At 39.4% G+C, this 16,665-nt stretch overlaps 1 protein-coding gene across 3 annotated transcripts in view; it reads left to right on the top strand.

Moving 5' to 3' along the window:
- The window catches only part of SDCCAG8 (SHH signaling and ciliogenesis regulator SDCCAG8), a 202,155-nt gene that overhangs the window by 133,184 nt on the left and 52,306 nt on the right, over positions 1–16,665 (top strand). The gene's annotated exons all lie outside the window — the stretch shown is intronic.

Below are 16,665 nucleotides of genomic sequence, written 5' to 3'. Positions count from 1 at the left end.
ACAGACATACACTTTGTGGTATTAGTACATTGAATAAGGGGATTTATCCTGATCAGGAAAAGCTTCAGGGAGAACATGGCACTTGAATCTGTGAGCGACGGGGTTAGGGATTATTAGCCTTCCAGAGCTGGAGTTGGCAGACTGTGCCCCAGTCCACAGCTCGTTTTTTTACGGCCCAGGAACGGAGTCTTGCTCGTTTGTTTATATATCGTCTGCGGCTGCTTTTGTGCCACAGCGCCAGAGTCGAGCAGCTGGGTCAGAGACTGTGGCCTCTATCTACTGGCTGGCCCTCTCCTAAAAAAGTCTGCCGACTTCTTTTCTAAAGAAAGGGAAACTGTAAAATTGATGGTCTTGAGGTAGAAAAGCATGGTATTTCTGAGGAAGAGAAGAACTGTGTGTTTAGCATGAAGATAAGGGAAAGAGTGGCATGTGAGGTTGGAGAGGTAGGCAGGGGCCAGACCTAAAGGCGCAGGGCCTTTAAGTTTTTATTATGGATCTTATATTTTAGCGTATGATTAACGGGAAGAAATCAAAAGGTTTTTTAAAAACAGAAGAGTGATGTGATGAGATTTCATTAAAAATAGGATTCTACCCAGGTGCAGTGACTCATGCTTGTCATACTAGCATTTTGGGAGGCTGCGATGGGAGGAGTGCTTGAGGCCAGAAGTTCAAGACCAGCCTGGGCAGCATAGTGAGACCCTGTCTCTAAAAAAACATTAAAAATTAGCTGGGTGTGGTGGAGTGTGCTTGTAGTCTTAGCTTCTCAGGAGGCTGAGGCAGGAGGATTGCTTGAGCCTGGGAGTTGGAGGTTGCAGTGAGCTATGATCACGCCACTGCACTCCAGTCTGAGGACAGAGTAAGATTCCTTTATCTTAAACTTGAACTTCCTCACTTTCTTCATCTGCAAAATGCTACCTTGTAGAGTTGTGAAAATTGCCTAAAATAATCCAGAAAAAGTCTTTAAAACAGTGCCTGGCACAGAGTTAGTGCTCAACAAATGTTTCACACTGCTGTTCATTCAATATCCTCCATTCAGCGTGTTTCTGCTGGCTCTGTTCTAGATTCTGGGGGTGCCACGGGAACTTCAAAGACTTACATTCTAGTTACTTGTTTACTTGCATTATGGGTTCAATTGACCCTTGTGAGTTAGTCCGTGAACCAAAATGCCATGTCTACATAATGCTGTTTCTAAGGGAAAATGCTTTTTGAATTGTCACCAACTGATTTATGGAACAACAGTTGGGACCATAACTTGGGATATGCCTATGATGTTCTAAGTGTTTGTGAGTGCGTGTGTGTGTGTGTGTGTGTGTGTGCTTGTGTGTGGCGGAAAGTTTTCACTATGAGCCACAAATAAAATTTCAAGAGGGATATATTTACCGAGTTGTTTTTTAAAAATTGTATTTTTGGCATAGTTAGAAATGAGGGACACTTTTTTTTTTTTTTGAAGACTTTATTTCTTTAAAGAAGTTTTAGGTTCACAGCAAAGTTGAGAGGAAGGCACAGAGATTTCTCATGTACCCCATATCTGCTCCCCCATACATGGCCTCCCCCATTATCAATATCCCCCACCAGCGTGGTGCAATTGTTACAATTGATAAACCTGCATTAGTACATCATAATCACGCAACGTGCATAGTTTACATTAGGGTTCAACCTTGATTTTGTACATCTATGGGTGTGGATAAATGTATGATGACATATATCCATCATTATAAATCACACAGAGCATTTTCACTGCCCTAAAATTTCTCTGTGCTTGTCCTATTCATCCCTCCCTAACCCAAACTCCTGACAACTGCTCATCTTTTTTATTGTCTTCATAGTTTTGCCTTTTTGAAAATTCCATAAAGTTAGAATCATACAGCAGGTAGCTTTCTCAGATTGGGTTCTTTCACTTAGTAATAGGCATTTATGGTTCCTCCATGTCTTTTCATGGCTTGGTAGATCATTTCTTTTTAGTGCTGAATAATATCCTATTGTCTGGATGTGCCACAGTTTATTTCTCTGTTGACCTACTAAAGGACATTTTGATTGTTTCCAAATTTTGGTAATTTTGAATAAAACTGCTGTCAACATCTACGTGCAAGTTTTATTATGTATGTAAGTTTTCAACTTTTTCATGTTCTTTCCAAAGAGCATGATTGCTGGATCATATGTTAAGAGCATGTTTAGTTTTGTAAGAAACCACCAAACTGTCTTCCAAAGTCGCTGTTCCATTTTGCATTCCTGCCAGCACTGAATGAGAGTTGCTGTTTCTCCACATCCTTGTCGACTTTTGGTGTTGTCCGTGTTCTGCATTTTGGCTATTCTAGTGGGTGTTTTAATTTGCATTTCCTTAATGACATCTGATGTGGAACACCTTTTTTTTTTTTTAATGCTGACTTACCACCATATATTCCTTTGGTGAGGTATCTGTTAAGGTTTTTGCCCATCTTTTAATCAAGTCTTATTTTCTTACTGGTGAGTTTTAAGAGTTTTTTTTTTTTTTTTTTGGTATAATGGATAACAGTCCTCTATCAGATGTGTCCTTTGCAAATATTTTCTCCCAGTCTGTGGCTTTTCCTCTCATTCTCTTTACATTGACTTGTGCAGAACAGAAATTTTCAATTTTAATGAAATCCAGTTTATCAATTATTTTTTTCATGGCTCATGCCTTTAGTGTTGTATCTAAAAAGTTATTGCCTTACCCATGGTCATCTAGGCTTTCTCCTATGTTATCTTCTATCAGTTTCATAGTTTTGTGTTTTACATTTAGGTCTAGTATCCATTTTGAGTTAATTTTTGTTAAGGGTATAAGGTCTGTGTCTAGATTCATTTTTTTGCACATGGATGTCCAGTTGTTCCAGCACCATGTATCAAAAAGACTATCTTAGCTCTATTGCCTTACCTTTGCTCTTTGTCAAAAATCAGTTGACTATACTTATGTGGAAGGAGCACTCTTTTTTAATTCCCAATTCTAACTTCATCCATTAAGTTTTTTCTTTAGAAACAAACAAATAAAATGGCTAACAGTTTAACTTCCATTCCTGAGGAGGAAAATATTATAATATTTAAAAATTAAAAAGAAAAAAACTTTGTAAGTTACTAGGAAATAACTAATACCTATTTGTAGACAAACATTCTAAAAAATCATCTATAACCAGCCAATTTTAATATTGTTATAATGTTTATTATTTTTGCTTTTTCTACAGTTAAGTCTGGATAATAAAAATAGTCAATTAGTAATAATTGCTAAACATATGTTAGAATTGTACAAAGAACCACAAGAGGCTGTGAGCATTGAATTATCTATCTTTAGAAAGGTCTTTTGCTAAAAAGACAAAGCAGGTAAATTTCTGTTCTTATATTAGAAGGGAAAAAGTATATTTCTGTGCTGAAAATCTCTGAAAAATTTCTTTCATCTATTCAGCGTAAACCTCTTTCAGTCAATTCAGTCTTTAAAGCTAAATTTCTCTCTTTGATTTATATTTAGGTAGATTCTCATTATCTCAACTCTTAAAATTTACAATTTAACTTAGCACTTTTAAGTGAAATAAGGTTTATTTTTCATTTCTGTAATCATGTTTGTTGCTTTGCCTTAGACTCTGTATAATTTTAAACGTTGAATATTAAATGTGAGAACCTAAACTAGATTGCCTGGCTTGTGCTCTATTTTGCATCTTCTAGCTTATTAATATATCCCTATATTTATTAACATGTATTAAGCACTGGGCACAAAAGGAAAAAAGACATACTATCTACCCTTAGAAAGCTTTTATTCAGTTGGCGAGGTCCATAGTAATCACACAGGTATAATATACTATGTTACGAGTAAACCCAGGATGCTCTGGGTATATATCACACCAGCACCTTACCCAGGTTTGCAGGCACAGGGCACAATTCTTTAGAGAAATAGTACCTAAGCAAACCATGAAAAGAAGTAGAAGAAGTCTTAATAGAAAAAAAGAAACACATGTTTGAAAGTCTGGAGATCAAGGGGAACATTATCTCTTCAAGAACTGATGCTATGGCTTTAAAATAAAATGGGAGAGAGACAAGCAGGAGTTTGATCTCTATTCTCTTTCATTCTGTTCTCCTTCTGGAACTCCAATTATGCATCAGTTAGACCACATGGTGTTGACCTACAGCTCTTAGTCGTATCTGTTCTAGTCTTTTCCCTATCCCTACCCCAACTTTTTTTCTCTTTTTTGTATTTCATGTTGGATAATCTCTATTGGCCAATCTTTAAATTTACTATTTCCCTCATCTGCTGCGTACATTCTGCTGATAGACTTATTAAAGGAGTTTTTTATTTCTGATGTGTTTTTCTTTTTTTTTATTTCTAGCATTTCCATTTGATTCTCATCATGGCTTATGATGGGGTTGAGGGTGGGATTTCCTGCTGCTTCCTTTACATCAGATGCCATGGTGTGCTGGAGCTGATTATTAAATGTTTAGAAATGTTGAGCCATTTGACATCACGTTGGTGGTTTAAAACTGGCCATGGAAGAAGAATGTACATCACAGAAATTGGAGACACTGTGAATCAGGACTTCTTTTTCCCCGGGGAGCTGATGTTTAAACATCTACCATCACACCTGTGATGGGTTTTGATGTTGCTTCTACCCTCCCCTCAGTAAAGGTTTACCTTTTCCTACAACCGAGGGGGCAAGAGGTTTCCACCCATCTCCCGGGGGAAGACAGCTTCTGCTCACCTTCCCCCAGAGGCAGTGAGCCTTTCCCTGAGAAGGTTTCTTGTTCCTCCCCCAGAAGCTTGAGGCTCTTACTTCATGTGAAAAAATAGAGTCTAGTAAGTGGGCAGGGTTTTGTGCCGTGCCCCACCTCGGGGTAGAGGATCGACTCTCAGGTTTCTCACCCTGCCCCTAATCTCCCTTGTGAGCATCCAGTGGAAGGAAGCCCACAGAAAGGTGCTTAAGAATGAGTGCAGATTGGTCTTATCCTCTTGTGTCTGCGACTCCCAGGGATTCTAGACTGGCACACGCTCTAAGAATCCATTAAAATTTTGGCTACTTTCCTCTTATCTACTTTTATAGTGGCCCTTTCTCCTTTCCTTGCTCTGCCAAAGTGTTCTGTCTCCATTCAGAGAGGAACAACAACTTTTGAAATTTAGTTTACCGGGTTGCCTTGCAACCTTAGCTCTCTGGCTCAAGAAAAATTATGATTTTGGAGATTATCTGGCATTTTTCCATTATTAGGGTGGGAGTGGTGTGTGTGTGTGTGTGTGTGTGTGTGGTTTCCTATACCTCATAGAAGGTGGAACTCTCAGAAATTAGAATTGAAAGAGTCTTTCTCTTGAATCATGTAAGAATGCTTAGGATTTATGACATGAAGGGATTTTTTGAAGCGTTTCAGATATTTCTGTGATGTTAGCCTTTCTGACACCATGATGCTTTTCTCATCCCTGGCGAGCAAGACTGGGTCCTTGATAGCTTTTGGCTTATCACGTCCCAACTTCTAACTTTGTGGTTTGTTTCAATCCCTTGGTTTACTGACTTTTTCACCAGCCATTTTGCTTGTATTTTCATTCTACTTCCATTCCTATAACTTATTTCTCTGGTCTGTATCTTTCTATGTCTGTTTTAAGATATGCTAATTAACCAACTGGGTGATTTCAAAGAAGATTTTGCCAATCCTTCATTCCCATTGTTTTAGAACCTGAGCAAGGATTAAGTACCAATGTTTATTTTGGCTGCTGTCCCAGGGCAGCCAGAGTGAGGGAAAGGAAAAGGAGGCCTGGAAGAATGTGAGATGCTGTGTTAGTTACCATACTGGCCACTGCTTCTTGCTAAGCCACAGTGACACAGCCACACAGATGTTTCTGGACAGGCTGTACAAGCAATTGTGCCTCTAAATAGCTCACTGGAGGGAGAAAAGGAGAGGGAATTTATCTGCCCAGCTTCTTCCCATCTCATGGATCCCAAACCTTCTCCATGGAAGGTAATTCCCCTGCATTCCAGATTACATTAACCAGTTGTTTTAGTACCTGCTTCGGAACCCAAAGCCTACATTCTAGTGTTTGGCATGTCATTGAACTCCAAGTGGCAGGAAGAGCCTAAGACTTGAAGTATGTGCAATGAGCCTCAGGTGGCAGAACCGACAAGGCCACCATGGAGCCAGTGAGCTCAACAGCAGCAGCAAAGAATCGAGGACCCAAGAGAGAGGATGGCACTGAGTGACTCTGATACACGTCACATGTTATGGATAATAACATTGAATGTCAGCCCCATATACTTCATTATATGCATCCCTGATCCTTGCTACTCTTCACTTGTTTTCCCTTCCAAAGCTGTCGATTTTCCTTCATTGGTTCTGAGCATTTCCGCACATGTATCTTTGGTATATGTTTCTGTATTTCATTTTCTTCATTCTCCTCCTGGATTCTCTGCCTTGGCTGCTTCTCATCTCCAAGCACGGGTGCTGCACTCCGTGCCTGAGATTCCCTGTCGGTATAGCTGCCGGGACATACCCCAAGCAGAGCCAGCCTCTTCATTCTGTACAAGATCTCAGAGAAATCAGTATTTATTTCTATTTTTGCATAATATTTTACTTTCTCGATTTATATTGTAAACTTATTGCAAGCAGGTATCATGTCTTCTGTGGCAACACAGCCAGTTATTATAAGGAAAGAGCTTTAGATAGGGAACAAAAGCTCAGGGTTTGTGGAACAACCGTGTCACCTGCTAACCAGATTATCTTGGGCAGGCCAAAGAAACTCGTTCAGCCTCAATTTTCTTATCCATGAAATGGGGATAAAATGCCATGTAGAATAGTTATGAGGATCAAATCAGCTGTGTGCAAAAAATCTTGGAAAAACATGTGTTATATAAATATAGTATATTATTATTATAATCAGCTGTCTAAAAGTCATAGCATCATGGAATCACAATGTTTTTTGGGTAAATGGGACCTTGTAATCTCTAACACAAGACTGCACTTTTATAAGTGAATAATCTATAGCAGAGAAGCCATTTTAATCATCTGAGCAATTCTATTGATATAATATTATTATCTTATGTTTTTAGAGGGGGAAACTGAGACTCCAAGAGGTTATGTAACTTACCCAAGGTCACATAGCTAACATTAACATGTGGCGTTGCAGGGCTGTCTGATTCTAGAGCCCATGCTTGGAACTCCTGTGCTGCAGGGCCTACCCGAGCTTCCCCAGCAAGCCAGCGTCTGAGTCGGCCTTGGACTCGAGGTTCCCAAAGTCCCAGTCGACAAAACTCCCCAGCAGATTTTCCCATTCCAACTTGCCAGTGACAGTGTTACGTCTCAGAGTCAAATTCTCTGCTGGGGGCTTTTCAGGCTAATGTGCCTGAGAGATCTCCCTAGGTTCTAGCAAGACTAAATGAGCTTTGAAAAAGACTTACTAATTGCTAATGGAGATGGTGTGTAAGTGTTTAAGAATATGCAGTTTCTGGAGCCTTTGTGCCTGGGTTCTAATCCGAGCCCCACCACTAAACCTGCTGTTGAACTTGGGCAAGTTACTTCCCTCTCAAAGAGTCAGCCGCTTCATGTATAGAAGGAGGAAAAGAATAATCCGCACCTCCTAGGGTTATGATGAGGTTTCAACAAGCTTAGCGTCTGCCTAAACAGACTCTAAGAAACAGAAAACAATGTATGTTTTGTTAAATAAAACAATAAGTTCTTGGGTTTTATTTTGCAATTCAAATTTAATGGAATATCTTTATTAAATAAGAAATAAACCAAAAGAAAAGAAAAACACAGCATGGCAGGATTTCCTTTAAAACTAAATAAGCTTCGTTGATAGGGTTGCAAAATCCTCACTTTTCTCTTAAGAAATACTCAGTTTTAGGGTGCTTTTGTGGAGTTTTGCTCTGAAGGAGACGTTTTTCACCCGACTTGGGAAGGGCAGTTCGGTTTGCCTGTTAGAGAGACGATGGGTCGGTTCCAGGAAGAATCCCCAGGATTCTGGGATGTCTAGAAGGCGCTGACATGGTCGAAGCTGTGTGCGTGGCCCTGTGGGCAGCCGTGCTCTGTGTGCACTTTGGGCCTTGATGTCGCACGAGGATTAAAATCTAGACTCAACCAACCATAATGAAGTAACTACTTTGTAGGATATAGTGGGCTTTTGACATTTCTGTAGTAATTTTGAACAAAGTAACTTCTGAGGTGATTACATGCGGAGAGCGAGGCCTTTATTGCTTTTTAAAACTGTTTTCCTTTGCTTAGTCGAATGCATATAGTTAGGGGAAAAAAGAAATTCCATGCATTGTTTGGGCCATGTGGATAGCATGCGGTCTGCTGGTGATGGAAATGTAACAGATTACAGAGAATGATGAGTTTTGTGACACTATCTTGATGATGTACAATGATATTTTCTAGGCTCTTGTTTTCTGGAAATGAATTGGTTTTAACATGGCCATTGTCCCTGAAGTAATTATTTTGTATACGAACATGGGCAGAAGCATTTTCTCCTTATTATCCATGGAAAATATACAGCAGTTTAAAGAGCAGGTATTTTAAAGGCATTTTGTATAAATATAGAAAAACAGCATCAAAGTGGCTGTTGAGTCACTCCTTTCCACTAAATGTAAGTGTTGATGTTTATATGCTAGGCAAATGTCATTAAAGGAAAGTAGAGATTCATCTAGCTGATGTATTGCTGACTCCGGCTGCTGAGTGAAGCTCAGACAGTCCTCTGCGAATGTGGGTGCAGGGGGTGGGTGGGTATTACGATGCCAAATGTGCTGCCCATGCTGAATTGGTTTCTAACCAGCCAGGGCTACTTGCTTGCTATTCCTTCATCTTTTCCTCCTTTGTCTGATACTCTCCTCATTTCTACATTACTTTCCCTTTCCCTTTTCATGATTCTGTTGCTTTGGCTCTTCATTTCTAGAATACCCACTTCATTTCTAGATTGAAATCTGTGGTCAGATGTCACACTCTTCTACAGTCAAATGGAGTGCCTCGGAAGTGGCATTTTATTAAAATTCACACTGTTTGGCTTCATTATCCAAAATCTGAGACTTACTAATTATGAAACATGGAATTTAAACAAACATCTAATGCCAGAAAACTCGAGGTTATTTAAAAAAAAAAATATATATATATATGTATATATATATAAAATATAGATATAGAATGTAAACTTTGAACTATCTTAACATTGAGGTTGTTCTATACAAGCCAGATCAGCACTTAGAAAGAAATGAATCACAACTGTCACTGATCATAATTTATGCCTCTTTCTAGACTTTCTGAACACTGTTATAGAAAGAAATGCCTTATATTCAGTTTGATTCTTTAGCACCATAAAAATTCATTCAGGAAAGTTTGATGAATAACAGAAGAAATCTTTATTTGCTGCCCCAAATCTTAATTTGTACTCTGTACATAATACCTATACGTATGTCTAAGTTAATACTGTCAGTTTTCCATGGCAAAAAGAAGCTATTTCAAGATTGAAGTTATTAAAACTTCCTATTTTCAATTCCTAAATATCTCTAATTGATAACAATTAATATAAATCCATAATGGTAAATAGCTAAGGTATAAATTTGGCTGTGTCGTAAATAGATCATCATATTATACCCAGAGGTGATTTTTTTACATCTATATCAACAGTCTTTCTTGAGACTGAGGGCTTGGGAAAAAAAATCTCCGTAGAAGGCTGGCAATTTGGGGCAGATGTGTATCTATACCTCCAGCAACACTGATGGTAATTTAACTATAAAAATGTTGCAGCCATCTGGGTAGCAAAACGGCTAAAGTCTGCTCTTGCCTGTGATTAAGTGTGGAGGAGATTTGTTTGACTTCACAGACACTGGATTTATGAAAAGGAGATATGTCAAGCAGTAGCGACGTGGCATGCAGCCGGGATGCCTCTATAGCCAACTTCCCGGGATGGCCTTCCCAAAGGCACTCAAGTGTAGCACTCAAGTGTGTCTTAGTGCTTGGCGTGACACGGTACTACGACTGGATTTCATGTCTGTTCTACCTTCAGAGTAAAGCTCTGATTGTCAAAGACAATCTAATCCGTAGAAAGAAAGAACTTTTTTTTTTTTTTTTTTTTAAAGTGTAGCCGCCAAAGTCCTTTCTATTAATGTGTAGATCTTACCAGTTTTTCAGAGAGAAACCAAATCACAGCCTCACAGGCACAGAATCTTCTCACATTGAAAGTTAAAGCTGATCTCTTCATGGAGAAAAACTTACCAACCTTTCAGACTCTTTTAGAATCAATTCTTGAGACCACATTTTCTTCCTGATTTCTATAAATGTTTGACTGTGTACCTCCAGTTACAGCGATTAGAGTTTTTGCTGATTTGCTTGGCATGTCTCCAGCAAAATAGTCCATTAGCATTCAAATCCTTTCCCAATAATTGAGACAATCAATTTACATTAAACAAGGCCCAAATATAATTTTACGTACAATTTAAATTCTATAGAAAATAATCAGCGTGCACTAAAGAGGGACACTTATTTTGATGCAAAGGGGTGTTTTTATAGTCTGCATTAAAGAGATCTTTCATATTTCCAAAATAGTTCCCTCATTATCTTTGGTGTTGAAGAGCTCTATTGTGTTTCATTTTGATGTAGAAACAAGTGTGTGTCCCTGGCTGCATGTTTGATAAGCAATGTGACTTTCTCCCAGTGGCATTGAAATTGAAAGGGTTGAGATAGAATAAGGTATGTACTTACTTGCTATTTAACGTGGAATAATTCTTATAAAAAGGGCAAACAAAGAGGTTGCATGTTGAGTTCATTGCCTTGGTGCCAGCATTAGAAATGGGCATCATTCATTCATCTTTACTTTTTTGTACTAGACCAGGTACCTATTTCTCTGCCAGACATTGTGTGTTGGATCCTAGGAAAATGGCCCAGAGGGATTTGGGATGGATGCATAGTATGGGGGCAAAGTTACCATGGTTGTGTGCCTTTGTGCTCAAGAGCTCTTGGGAAAACTTCAAACCCCCAGCGAGTTGAGACATCCTGAGTCCTCCACCATTCTCATTTGCAAGCTCTTTTTTTTTTTTTTATTTGAGACAGAGTCTCACTCTGTTGCCCGAGCTAGAGTGAGTGCCGTGGCGTCAGCCTAGCTCACAGCAACCTCAAACTCCTGGGCTCAAGCAATCCTCCTGTCTCAGCCTCCCGAGTAGCTGGGACTACAGGCATGCACCACCATGCCCGGCTAATTTTTTCTATATATATTTTTTAGTTGGCCAGATAATTTCTTTCTATTTTTAGTAGAGACAGGGTCTTGCTCTTGCTCAGGCTGGTCTCGAACTCCTGACCTCGAGCCATCCTCCCGCCTCAGCCTCCCAGAGTTCTAGGATTACAGACATGAGCCCGGCCTGCAAGCTCTTAATGAGACTGGTACTGTTGGTCAGGAAATCTAGAACACTGGAGCAATATTATTAGGAAGACTATAGTAAAAATAATGACAAGATAGAAAACAAATCCTGTCAGAGCCCGAGAATATATTTGGCTTCCTCTGGCTGTGTCTGTCTGTTTCCATAATGGTCCAGAATAGAAACCGGATGTTTAAAATCTCTCTCCCTTTCACATGCTCCCTCCCCTCCTGTCTTCCTTCCTCTTCAGTATTAGTAGGCTTACTATTTTTATTATTTTTTATTTATATTCCTAGTTTTCAATATTTGCCATTTGTGTGGATAACACATTAATTTTTAATGAAATATTTTCAGACTCCTGGAACTCTTGGAATAGCTGAATCATAAAAGAAAACTCGAAATTGATATAGACTCCAAGGGAGCATATAAACTGAATATTACACTGGTGTTATTTTTCCCACTGACAAATGGCAAGTGGTTGTTTTAAAAGATGATATGTACTTAGATTTAAATCTTTTACCTTTGTGTATGGGCCTGGTTTGTATAATTTTTGTAGCACAGAAGGTAATTGAGGTACCATTTTAATTAATAATTAAAATGAAAGAAGTATCAAAATAATATGTTAAGCAGTGTGCTCCAATAATTTCCTTTTTATCTAGAAACACATATTTTTGACAAACCACATTACTGGTAAAGCAATTCAGGTGTGACTTAAACTAAATCTTGGGCTTAACTTTATTTTACTTCTGTTGCAGAGCTAAAGATTTTTAAAGAAGGTAGCATTTGTTTCTTTGGGTAATTTATTTTCTCCAGTCAGTAACTGTTTTTAGTTTGCGTTTGTGAAATTAAAATTAATACTGGAAATTATTTAATTTTGTACTGCATGCTATTCCCAGAACTACAGCTATGTTTATAATCCACTTTGGAACTATAAATTAGTAAGAATGGTGTTTTCCAAAAGTATCTTTATTATAGAAAACATGGATATTTAAGGTATAACATCTTGTAGATCTTTTCTCATTCTCAAATTATAAGGATACCAATTATCAATTTTGTTAACTTAAATCTCATTTTATCAGAAAGTCATAACAAGTGACATATGTGTTGGGCTTCTACATTTCCTTTGTGTGCGGATCACCTGGCTTGGAGTGCCATGTTGTTTTCCCTGGGTAAACCACGCCCCAAATGGATCTTTTGGTTTCGCTAAACCAGTTGAGGACATAGACGCTTAGGAAGCAGCCTCCGCTCAGAATTTGCTATTTTTAATGACCCTCTCCCCACCAAGTCTCTTACATGTATTTCAGGCACACCTAATTTGACAGACTTAGGGGTCGGGGGGCGAGGATTCAGCTTTGTTGACTCTTCCAAAATCATTCCACTTTGTTTTCATGGAATCAGCAACTCTTTTTTTTTTTTTTTTTTTTTCCACAATTAAACTTCTGAGTTCACTAAACATTAAATTACATTTATTTAAGCGGCATCAACAGGCCTGGGAGGAAACACAGCTGACTTTGGGAAGTTTAACACAACTGCTGGGGGCAGAAGTGCCCATTGGTGCTGGAGAGCAGCAGGCATTGGCCGAGGTACTGCGTGTGCTGTGCATGTCATCCACTGCGTTTGACAGAGGGAAAAGGAAAGTGTTGACTCATTAGGTGATGAGGGTAAACGGCAGGCCATTCAGAGAGCGTTTAGGGTACTTTGGAAGGAACGACAGGAGTGAAGATGGACAACATATCTGGTTTTAATAAGAAGAATCTGCATTGCATTCTCCATGCACAATCTTTGCTTTGGTATCAGAGAGAGGCCAACCTGGAGGCAGAAGAAAGAGGACTTTATCTGTTCCCTTCCTGCTTTCTCTGTCCCTGGGTTAAGAATGCGAGCCTCACCCCACCTAGAAACTGGGCCAGTGGAGCATTCCTATCCCAAACAAACTCTCCCCAGCTGCAGTAAAAGCAGCGGCCACTGCTCAGCACAGAGAATGCCCTTCTGTGCAGGGTTCCAGGTGACCTGCGCCCGCTGGGGCTGCTGGGGCTGCCGCCCTGCTTGCTCAGGTCTGGAGCTGAACTTACTCCTCGCATACATGCATGGAAAGACTACTTTCTTAGGAGCTTGTTCTGCAAAAAAATACAAATGCTTTCAAAACGGGTTTAGATAAATTTTTGGATTAAGAACCCATGTCTTGTTCTTAAAGGGTATTACGAATACATTAAATCTCATCCCTACGTAATGAATGAGCAAATCTATAGGTAATGAACAACTATTCTCTCTCTAAATTGAGTGACTGTAATCCTTCCACTTTTCTTTTTATTTGGGGGGAGGGGAAGAATCTGAACATCCAAAACATTTTTCTTCCTTAATTAGGTCTTAGTATTTCTCAAGATGATGATTATAGCACACAGCTGCTTCACAAAAAAAAAAAAAAAAAAGCGCTGTGCTGCTGCCTTTGCTATGCGTGCTGTGGCCCAGAGCGGTGGGACAGTGGTTTTCCAAAGACGTTCCGTGGACGCTCAGTCCTTCAGAGATGGTCTTTGAAGCAAGGGTTGCGTGGTTTTTTTAAGTTTAGGGACATATTGCATAAACTATCCACTTTTTAGAGAGTAAAAATGTACATTAGCATATTAAAAGCCTTGATAAGTCTTAGGAATTATTAACTACTTTTAAAGTTTAAATTAGTTTGAGTTAAAATAATACTATAAATTAAAATGTTCGTGACAATTTCAAACTTTACAGAGAAGGATGAGCGGCCATGGCATAAAGGGCAACCGACTGCCCTGTGGGGCTGTCGCTGGGGAAATGTCACCATACTGAGTGCAAATGGTACCGGGTGGCATTTCTTAGAGGAGCTGACTAGTTACTGCCTGACTTTGTGACCATCCTCCACCCTTGTATCCCAACCCAGGCTTTAATTTTCACTTCATTTCCTGTATACTGTAGTGTGCGTGCGGCACGATCACCACGTCGTTGCTTTCTAACTCCCGGGCTGGAAGAGCCGCTCCTGGCTGCAGCCGGTGCGCACACTCGCACTGCCAAACACTGGGAGCCTGGGGGCCGCAGGTGAAGCTCGAGATGTGACAAATCCAGGCTACTGGGACTGCATCAAGGCATAGATTTAGACAGAAATGGGTCCTGGAGAACCCAATCATCTCTCTTACCACCGATCTGGCTGCCATGAGCAAGGAGTTCATGGGCTCTCAAAAGGGATTTTTCTGTTGTTGCTACATTTTTCCTTCTAATAGAGAATCTAGAATCATTTCTGAATATAGAGAGAAGATTGGTGTTTTTTCACTTATTTATTTGTTCTTTCACTACTTATACATACCCTTCAGATATTTATTGAGTTCCTACAATGGTAACAGGGACGTGTAGTTGGCCTAGGGGTTGAAAAAGTCACAAGACTTAGTCCTTGTCTTTGAGAAGTTGCAGTCCAGGTGCTCTTGCCTGTGCTTCCCACAGCTGGAATGCCTTTTCCTTCACTCCCAGAAACGTCTTACTGCTCAAGACCCAGCTCAGCGTCATCTCCAGTGCTGCCCGCCTTAGCTTTGCTTTCTGCATTGCTCAACCCTTTCTTCAAACAACAGTTTGATCAAACACACAGGACATTATAATTATTCTTTGGATGTCTGACTCATTAGATGATGAATTCCATAGAATAGGAAACATACCCTAGTCGTCTTTCCATCTCTTTCATGTAGCACAGTGCCTGGCACTTAGAAGGCACTCACTCAATGAATTTGTAGTCTCTTTTTAATTTTCTTTTTTTTATCATCTTTTATCATCATTATTAACCTCCCCAAATTGTATGAGACAAAAGCAGAACTTGATGTGTATGTGCAACATTTTAAAAATATTTTATTGCCTCCCCTCTATATCCTCACATTTGGAAAACCTACTCAATATATGTGTGTCTAATTACTATCATTAAGTAATATAAATCTAAAGTTTTATTGTAGAATGATGTGCATCCAGTGGGCACTCAATAAATATTAATCACAACTATCAAATATGCTTTGATCTCATTAAAACTAGAATGGCTCCCCTGTTCTATTTAGGCCGTTGAACAACTCATTGTGTCATTAGTTGGTCCTTATTTTTCAAGGTTTGTAGGTCATGTTTAATGGAGCTACTTGCTCAGGTTGTTAGCAGTTACAAAATGACTTTGGCTTTACAAATTTTACGATAGCCATTTGGAATGAGTTATGTATTTTCCAAGCTTTTGGTTTCCTCGGTGATATATTAAAGAATGATTAAGTTGCAAAATTTGTGACAGTTCTTTTTTAATCAGCTACATTTGGCTTTTTATATAATGTTAGTGATTTCTGTATCATAGATGAAGGAGATAAAACAGAATTGAGGCTGGGAAACACTTTTCTTCTTTCACATGGCCAGGTAGAACAGCGTCTGGAAGATAATTATCCTTGGAAAGAGATTACCATTTCTTGTTCAAACCAAATATACTTAATTTCTGTATATCTTCCACTGTAAAATAATGATGTTTGTGACTGATGTCTAGAAGAGCTCCATTTTTCCATCCTGGCCTTTAACCCATAGTGTTAGTGCTGCATTTCATACTTGTCATTTTGAATTATGCCACTGTGTTCACCGGCAGGGTTATCTCCTGGTTGGCCTGAGTGGATCAGGGGGTCCTGGGCTCCTTCTCGCTTTCTGCCTACAGCAGGGAGCCTCAGCGACTGCAAACAGGACAGCACAGGCAGCCCCTTGGCCCTTTTCCCGTAGGACCACGCTCCCCTCTTGGGATTCTAGATGTCCACTTCAATTAATGACTCCATGGAAAGGCTTGAAATCCTGTTTGAACCTGATCGCCAAATATCTCGCATGAGAACTACTGTTTCAGGGTGGGATTTTTGAGGTTGGGTAGGGGAAGGTTTAACAAATGCTTGGGCTCTCTCTAGAGGCCAGCATTCCCCGAATCTAAGCAGTTAGGCACTCCCTCTTGTTTCTATAGTAAATGTCTCCATTTTCTAGCGTAGAGCATGGCATTTGATGTCTCTCTCTACTCAGTAGATTGTGAGATCTTCAGTATGAACCATGCGTTTTCCATCTCTGAAGTCCCAGCATATAAAAATATGTTGAATTAATGAGTAATTATCCAGGAGCTGACATTATTTTAATTTAAAAGTTGTTAGGTAATGGTTAGGATTAATATAGGCTGATTTCGTATGTGTCCTCAGTTCTTTCCACCAGGACTTTAGGAATGGAACTCACTTGGCTTTATTAGCTATTTAAGCTACAGTATAGTTTGGTCCATTCAAAACAAACAAACAAACAAACATAAAAAAAACCAAGCAAAAAAACCCCAAAGTGATTGAATACCTATTACATGATAAGATCT

The sequence above is a fragment of the Eulemur rufifrons genome, chromosome 11 (assembly GCF_041146395.1).
Source record: "Eulemur rufifrons isolate Redbay chromosome 11, OSU_ERuf_1, whole genome shotgun sequence".
NCBI classification, from domain to species: domain Eukaryota; kingdom Metazoa; phylum Chordata; class Mammalia; order Primates; family Lemuridae; genus Eulemur; species Eulemur rufifrons.
Note: the sequence above shows the minus strand (reverse complement) of the source record. Positions and strands in the feature narration are given on the sequence as shown.